This window comes from Arachis ipaensis, chromosome B06 (genome assembly GCF_000816755.2).
Source record: "Arachis ipaensis cultivar K30076 chromosome B06, Araip1.1, whole genome shotgun sequence".
Classification (NCBI taxonomy): domain Eukaryota; kingdom Viridiplantae; phylum Streptophyta; class Magnoliopsida; order Fabales; family Fabaceae; genus Arachis; species Arachis ipaensis.
Genome location: NC_029790.2, coordinates 4,002,710 through 4,012,223, shown reverse-complemented (window position 1 = coordinate 4,012,223; position 9,514 = coordinate 4,002,710).

Sequence of the window (9,514 nt, the reverse complement as noted above, 5' to 3'; positions counted from 1 at the left end):
ACTCTTTGTAGATGGATCCTCAAACAAAACAGGAAGCGGCGCAGGCATAATATTGGTGGATGAAAGAGGAACCCAGATAGAGGTTTCCCTCAAATTTGAATTCCCAGCTTCAAATAATCAGGCAGAGTATGAAGCCTTGATTGCTGGATTGAAGCTGGCGGAAGAAGTCGGTGCTACAAAGGTGATGATATATAGCGACTCGCAAGTGGTGACCTCCCAGATAAGGGGAGAGTATCAGGCAAAGGACCCAAATATGAAGATGTACTTGGAAAAAACTCTGGAACACCTTGGGCATTTTGCAGAAACCGAGGTCAAACACATAACTCGGGATCTAAATAGCAGAGCAGACGCCCTATCCAAGTTAGCAAGTACCAAGCCAGGAGGGAATAACAGAAGCCTGATCCAGGAAACTCTCCAGGAACCCTCCGTAGTAAAAGAGAAAGACAAACAAGAGGTCCTTGAGGTAGTCGGATTAAGCCTCGGATGGATGAACCCCTTGGTCGAATACATGAAATTCGACATCCTCCCAAAAGAGGAAAAAGAGGCTAAGAAAATCTGGAGGGAAGCACAACACTACACCTTGGTGAAAAATATTCTCTACAGGAGGGGGATATCAACACCATTGTTAAAGTGCATACCGACCTCAAAAACCACCGAGGTATTGGAGGAAGTCCATAGTGGGATCTGCGGAAATCATCTCGGAGCAAGGTCATTAGCCAGGAAAGTGATCCGAGCAGGATTCTACTGGCCGACCTTGCAGAAAGATGCAATCGAATTTGTGAAAAAGTGTCAACCATGCCAAATGCATGCAAATTTCCACGTGGCTCCCCCGGAGGAGCTCATCAGCATCACTTCTCCATGGCCCTTTGCGAAATGGGGAATGGATTTGTTAGGTCCTTTTCCCCAGGCGCCAGGACAAGTCAAATACCTGATCGTGGGAATAGATTACTTCACAAAATGGATAGAAGCAGAACCATTGGCCACTATCACCGCACAAAGAAGTCGAAGGTTCCTCTACAAAAATATCATCACAAGATATGGGATACCCTATTCCATTACTACAGATAACGGAACCCAATTCACTGACTCTACCTTTAGAAGCCTAGTAGCCAGTATGAAAATCAAACACCAGTTCACTTCGGTGGAGCACCCGCAAGCCAATGGGCAAGCCGAGGCAGCCAACAAAGTCATACTAGCAGGACTGAAGAAAAGATTACAAGATGCAAAAGGGGCCTGGGCCGAAGAGCTCCCACAAGTGCTATGGGCTTACAGGACAACCCCCCAGTCCGCCACTGGAGAAACGCCCTTCCGACTAGTCTATGGCGTAGAAGCCATGATACCTATAGAAGTCAACGAACAAAGCCCAAGAGTAATCCTCCATGACGAGATCGGAAACATACAGGGACACAAAGAGGAGCTCGACTTGCTCCCCGAAATCCGAGAAGAAGCCCAGATAAGAGAAGCAGCGTTGAAGCAAAGGATGACTACAAGGTACAACAAAAAAGTCATTCGAAGAGCATTCACCCCGAATGACTTGGTCTTAATCAGAAACGACATTGGAGTCAACAAATCAGGGGAAGGAAAACTCGCTGCAAATTGGAAGGGACCATACAAAGTCAATGAGGTCTTAGGAAAAGGTTATTATAAAGTAACCGACCTGAACGGAACCGAGTTACCGAGGTCGTGGCATGCTTGTAATATGAAAAGGTACTACAGTTAAAAGCGAACTCTACTCCCTGATGTACTCTTTTCCCAACTTCATGATTTTTTCCCAAAAATCAAAGGGTTTTTTCTGGAGAAGGGTTTTTAACGAGGCATCATAGTAGAGGCTAAGGGAAATAGATTGTCAAAAACCCTTAGTAGCAATAAGGTACCTCCCCAATTAATAAAGATCTTTTTCATCTTACAAATATCTCTTATAAATTCCTTCTTTGTTTTCTCTTTCTTTCGACGAAACGCGCCGACTTAAGCTCGACAAAACGTGAAAATCCCATGAACCGACCTAGATGGTCGTCAGGATAAAACGACGAGGTACAAGTCGGTGTAAAGAGGTTACAGAGGTTGATCATGATAAACTCGGAAACATTCCGACTCATAAGTCGAGATAAGAAACCGAGTAAAACAAAAATGAATCACAAAAGTAGCCTAAGTCATAAAAACTCAATAAAACAAAATTGAGCACGAGGAATAAACAAAAGAGATCGAAAAAACCCAGGAAAAGGTTAGAAAGTTGTCCTAAAAATCCTTAAAACAAAAAGGTTCAGAAAAACAGACAAGCCAAAAGGTTTTTCAGAAAAGATCAAGGGGAGTTTGAAAAATCATTATCAAAAAGCATGCACGCATAAGGTAACTTAAACCCTTATCCAAAAAAGGGTATTTATTATTAACATCAGACCCTTATCCAAGAAGGGGTATTTATTTTTGTTAACTTAAACCCTTATCAAAAACAAGTATTTTAAATATTTTGTTTACGGCCTTATAAGGCCAGAAGCAAATTGTTCAAACACCACCAAACACAAATAAAAAGTTTAAAAGGGGGGAACCCACAGGCCGGGCCCCCAAATAGCCAACAAATTACTTTTTCGAAAGAGGAGTAGACGGATCACCACCACCAGAGTCAGGAAGAGCGCCACCAGGACCAGGGAGAGAGGCATCCATTGGAGACGAAGAGGAAGTCGGAGGAACTGCTGAAGAACTCGGAGCGTCCTTTGAGTGAGGAGGGGACTCAATGATCCTCTGCCCCCGAGTCTTCAATTCTGACTCGGAAACGATCATGGGAGCAGGGGGATCAACTATGGCACCGTCAATGACGACTTTGTCAGGATCCAAAGGAGAAAGATCCAAGTCAGGAGCAATGACTCCAACTTGCTCCTTAAAGATCCTCCAAGCCTCCTCGGTAGCCTCGGCAATAGAGTCCTCCAACTCGGTATATGCCTTCCGAGAATTCAGCAAATCATTCTTCACAGACACAAGATCTTCAAATAAACTTTGGTAGCTGTCCTGCGCTGTTTTCCTCAGGCCCACCTCCATGTTGCATTGGGCTTGCAACTTCCTCTCCCTCTCCCGAAGGCCATCTCTCTCCTCCCTCAGCTTGGCGACCTCCTCCTTCAACCCCCTCTCATGCTCTTGATATACAAGAAGCCTTCCTTCCAGCTCCTCAACCTTCGAGGTTGAACCCAAAGAGCTGAGAGGAGCCTTCTCAAAAATATCTAAGAGTTTACCACAAATACCCGCCGCCCTGAGACTCTCCTCAACCAAAGTGGTAAGGTGATTCCGAACAGATACATCATCCATCCTCATATGAGCATGGGGGTAGATGTACTTTCGGACGAATGCAAGGGCATCCGCCTTAACCTCACCCTCAAAAGAAGAGCCAGACTCTAAAGTCTTGCGCTTCCTCCTCTCGGGCTCAGGAGAAGGTCGGGCGGAGGGGGGCGGCTGAGAGAAAGCTGAAGAAGAAATCACAATGGGCTGGGAAGGAGTCCCAATGTTCCGAGGAGGAGGAGGAGGAGGAGAGATAACCGCCTTGGAGCCACCAGTCCTGGCTCGAGACCTTGCTTTGGCCTCCTGGACTCTCTGGTAAGATTCCTGAGCATTCTTCTTCGCCATCTCTACAAAAACAAGAAGTAACTAAAAGTCAAACAAGTCGGTACAAGAAATCACAAGTCGGAAGTAAATTAGAAAAACAAAAGCTACCTAGTTGCGCCTGGATAAAAGTCGGAGACCCCTGGAGGAATTTTTTAGTGTCCAGATATGGGGCCCTCCCCCACACTTCTCAGAGGAACCCCACAACGGCCGCCTCCACTTCGTCTAGGTCATCCAGACCATATTTCTCACAGGGGGAGGCCTCCAACTAGTACAGGGGAAAGCGAGGAGAAGAAGTATCATCCAGAAAAAAGGGGTGGTGACCCTCTACAGCTTGCACTTTGAAAAAATAATTTTTAAAGTCATGAAAAGATTCGTCAAAAAGGGTAAAGACTCTCCGACCCTGTATGGCTCGGAAAGACACCCACTGTTGCTTATTATTTAACCCACTAAAGGGTTTGGTTATATGAAAAAGATATAAAAAAATCTTCAAAGAGGTCGGGAACTCCAAAGCTTGGCTAATAAGTTGATAAATTTTCAAAAAACCCCAAGAATTGGGGTGAAGTTGAGTAGGGGCAACTTGGCAGTGATGCAAAACAGACATCTCAAAATTTGAAAAAGGAAGAAAAACACCCAAACGGGTGATCATACACTCATACATAAAGAAAAAATGAGGGGCTGCTTCATTGGCCCTCCCGAAGCAAACCCGGTCTTCTGGACCCGGGACTACCAACTCATACTTCGGCTCGTCCTCCTCAGAAGTACAAATTCTGTGGCGAGTACGAAGGTGGGTGATAAACTCAGTATCGACCGAAGGTTCCTCCCCTAGGACCGTGACATCAACCCACTGAGAAAGAACATCTACGGAAGCCATTTTCTTTTCTTAAAAAGGTGACAAAAACCTACAAGGAAAAAAAAAAGGAAAATCAAAAAACACGGTCTCTAAAGGGAAGGAATACGGAACTAAACGGAAGTCTACAAACCAACCTATCTATCTACAAAATAAAGGCATGCAAATAGAAAAGCATATTACAGAAGGGGAAAAAACTAACCTTTATCTGAAAATGAGGGTTGGAGGAAGTAAAAGCCTTCGAACACAAGAGTGCAGCGCGAACAGATGAAGAGGAAATTTGAAAAATCGCGGAAACGAAACAAGGAAAGAGAGGGAAGGTATATATAAGTACGTTAGGGGCACAATGGTAAAAACGGGGCAGTCATTAATAAAGACGCACTGTTACCAAGACCATCAATCCCTACGCACATCCCTAACGGACGCGACGCCTGATTAGACGTAACTGTCAGAACCAAAAGGTCACGAAAAGTCACGTCGGTTTTAGACCATCACGTCGGTCCCCCAACAAGTCGGCTACAACCCCGAGTGGAATACTCGAACCCAAATCTTAAAAAATTGGGCTCGAGTAGGGGCACTGTTCATACCCTGGCCCAATGATAAGGCCCAGGTCTAAATAAAAGGCCCAATCCTAAAGGATGAGCCCCGCATTTCACCCCAATTCTTCCCAGGAAGTCGGTTCCTACCATGACTTACTCTAATGAAGTTGGGGATGAGAGTTAGCTGGCAGATAAACACTCGTTTGAATGAGTAACTGCCCCTAGAATCTCTCTAACCACTTCTAGGAGCCATATCTTAACCTCCCTAAGATAAAGGGACGGTTAGTACCCTAAAAAAGTGGCACTACTCCAACGGTGGTTATTGGATCACCACTATAAATACCCTGACACTCCTCAGGTATCTCTAAGTTCCAATACATTCTAAACCTGCTTAATCCCTTTGCTAACTTTGGCATCGGAGTGTCTTTGCAGGTACCACCCCCTCTCACCTCTCACGAACAGGTCGGACGGAGCCCGTGGATCGTCAATCCATCTACAGGCCTCCTTTCTCATACGATTGGGCCAACCAATACCGTCCAGCCCATTAATTTCCGGTTACCCATCGTAACAATTATGAAACTAAATAAATAACTCTCAAATCTAATTTTTAAATATATAAATAATAAGCATTAAAATAAGGTTAATACATTAATAATAATAATCCTATGATATATTATTAGTATTATGATCTAGATAATTTTCACAATAAATTGGAAACTAATGAACACATTATTTGATATATAATAAAATATTTTTGAGTAATAACAACTTTAGTTTTTTATCTCTCTAAACTAAATTAATAATTCTGTTCCGGGGTTTTACCTTAAACCGGTGGATTGGGCCATAAGGGAAGGCCCAAGTTTAAAAGGAAGGTGGTCACCGACTCGTACTATGTTCGGGGAGCCGCCGTCCGAGTTGTGTATTTGAAGGAGTGGGGGTGGTACCTGCAAAAACACTCTGATGCCTAAGTCAGCAAAGGGATAAGCAGGTTTAGAAAATATTGGACTTAAGTATACCTGAGGGGTGTCAGTTTATTTATAGGTGATGAGCCAATAACCACTGTTGGAGTAGTTCCGCTTCTGATGGTGGACCGTCCCTTTATCCTAGGGTTGTTAAGATCTCTCCTCTAGAAGTGAGTGAGAGATTTACGGAGGCGGTTATTCACTTAGAAAGGTGCTAATTGCCTACTGGCGTGGATCCCGACCTCTTTATGGAGGTCGAATAGGCAGTGAAGGCCAATTTTTAGGATTGGGCCTTTTAATTTATTTGGGCCTGGATTATCATTTGGGTCAGAGTATGAACAAATTCTATTTGATATTTTTGCACTAAACTACACTATGAGTAGGCTACTAATACTATATATATATATATATATATATATATATGGAGACCATTTATAAACTCAACAAACTCAAAGTATCAATAATATTATTAATTTATTAATAATATATATTGTCATAAGGCTACAGATCGATGGAGATTTATCAATATAAGAATAATGCAGATTGATTAAAATTTTACGTATATTAAAATTCAATTAAATTTAAATATATTGATGGTTTCAGTGGCTAAGAGAAGGGGGGTTGAATTTTAGCCCTCTTTTTTTGCTTAGTGACACTTGCTGGCCTTTGAATTAACTTCAGGAGACTTTTTGAGTTTTGTCTCGTCCCTAGCCACGAGACTTTTATTTTTGTCTCGTCACTTGGCACGAGATTTTTCTTTTTGTCTCGTCACTTGGCATGAGATAATTTTCAGTACTAGCCTCTGTGCAGTAGAAACAGAAATGGAGTAGAGAAGAGAGAAAATTACACCCAGATATATCCTGGTTCGGCTGCTAAGTGTAGTGCAACCTACATCCAGTCTCCATCACAAACATGATGGAATTTCACTATAATCTTCCTGATTACAATCTGTAAAGTGCTAACCCAACTTACAAGGGGATTCCAACAGAATCATGAAACACAACATAGATGAACAAAGGAACTCTAAGACATCTATGGCTTTTTCTTTTAATTTTGCACTCTCTGCCTTTTTCCGCTCTATGGCTTTTTCATACAAACCTCACTGTTTGCCTTTTTTCCATGAGACTCAAGACATGACAAAATTAAACAGAAAAATACTAAACAGAATACATTGAAGGAGAAGAAAATCTGTAAGCTTAGGTAGCTCTGAGAATCCTGTGCCTTGCACTCTCACTGCTTACTTCTAACTCCTTGCTTCAAACAGTGGTTGTTCACTCTTTTTATAGAAGAGGGAAGCCTCCACACTTGAAGCCAAAACCCAAGCTTAACTTCTTTTCCTTCACACATAACCGGTTCGGCCATACAGAGAGAGAAGAGATAACCATGCAAAACCCAACATGCAATTACCTCTAGTCCATCCTTGATCATCACTCTTCATCAATTCGGGCTCTCCATCCTTGGCTTGCTCTCCAAGATGGATTTCTGGCCCTTGATGCTTCATGATGATGATGACTTCATCTGCTTCAATCTCTACCTCTACCATCACTTCGCCACTCTAGCTACTTCCTGTGGTGGTTGAGCAGAATCAAAGACAAGTCACGCCTCCAAGAGTCTCCTCCTTGCTGGCCGAATCTTCTTCTTCCACTTTTGAGCATGAGGAGCTCAAGATTACTTCACCAAATCTAACCATATTTGGTGAAAATCTTAGCCACAGCATGCTTTTATTTTGATATGTTTTCTTGCCATCATTGTGATGGTCTTTAGGCGTGCTCTTCCTTCATTTCGGTAGCTCAGTTTTGCTTCCATGGCATCCATTGTTTTCTGTGTAATAATCGAAGAAGAGAAACAAATAGAGAGAGAAGAGAGAAATTCGAAAAGCATTGAATTAGGAAAGAGAATGAGATTAAATGAAATGATTCTTTTCTTGCTGAGTAGCGTGTAGCCATAAGTGCTACAATCAAATCAAATGTCTTGTTTTCTATCTCATAGTTCCCATGCAATAAATGACAATGTAATAAATTTTGGAATCCATCACATGGTGAAATGCTTGGATCCGTTGGAAGCAATTTTGCTTTCTTTTTCTATTGGTTTCGGATCATGCATGAGGAACTCTCATCACATATAAAATTGGGCTTAGTTGCAACAATCATTTAATCTGGCCCAATTAATAACATTTGCTTTCCTGATGAATATTTTTCGGATCATGCATTGAGCAAATAGGAAAGCATTCATTTTGGGCTTGTAGCAATAATAACTCAATCTAGCCCATGTAGCACAATAAACAATTCAGCCATATTAAACCAAAGCTGAATATAATTGGGCTTGCATCAGAATTTTGTTTTTGGCCCAATCAAAATCTGCATCACAAAAATTATTAGTTAACATATGTGTAATGAAAATCAAATTAATAATTTTGTAATTAATTATTTCAATAATGTTTGTTCATCATCAAAATTAAATTAGAGTTTTCCAAACTCATCATATATTTTACTCGAAATCAAGTATTATGATCTAGATAATTTTCACAATAAAGTGAAAATTAATAAACACATTATTTGATATATAGTAAATTTTTTCTGTGTAATAACAAATTTAATTTTTTATCTCTTTAAACTAAATTAATAATTCTATTTGATATCTTTGCATTAAATTAATAATCCTAATATTATAGGGTTATTATTAATGTATTAACCGTATTTTAATGTTTATTATTTACATATTTAAAAATTAGATTTGAGAGTTATTTATTTAGTTTTATAATAAATGATATTTTTAAATTTGTATAATTTATTAATTAGTTTGTACTTATTATACTATATATTTAATAATTTATTAAAAAAATATTAATATAATAAATAAAAAAATAATTTAAAAAAGATATTGTTTAAAAAATAAAGACAAATAAATTTCTAATCAATTTAAATTAAAAGATAAATAACTCCTGTTCATTTTTAAATTCGACACGTTAGCATTTTTCGTTCAGAATTGACGGAAAAATAATCACAAAGACCATGTTGTATCATAAAATAAAGGATAAAAACTAAAATAAATTATTTTTTTTTTAAGAATTCGCGTTGTCATTCTGAAAAATGGATAATAGTCGAATTGGTCCACGAACTAGTGAGAAAAGGACCACTCTGACCGTATATATACCAAACTAACTATATGATTTTCTGTTTTGCCCGCTAGCAACTGCGTCCTTTCAGAAAATACAAAAGTAGTTACTATTTTTTATTCGTTTGGACTTTAGAACATTTTTTGTAGCCCAACTTAGTTATAAATAGTTAAATACCAAAGGTTTTTTTTGTCTTGGAAATACTAAAGGCTTAATTATTGGAATTTTATACTGTCAAAGATCCATCACGTGGAGCCAATCATAACCCAATTTCTCTCCTTTTTTTAATGACAACCCAATTTCTCTCTTAATTGGACATTCTGCAATCATATTCAGGCCGGCCCATTTATCTAATTTTATAAGCATTGTTGGACTCTTTCCAATAATTCTTTATTTTAAGCTTTCCTAACTTTTCTAAAACAAAAACCATGGTATTTTACTATTGAAAAACTTTTAAGTGTAT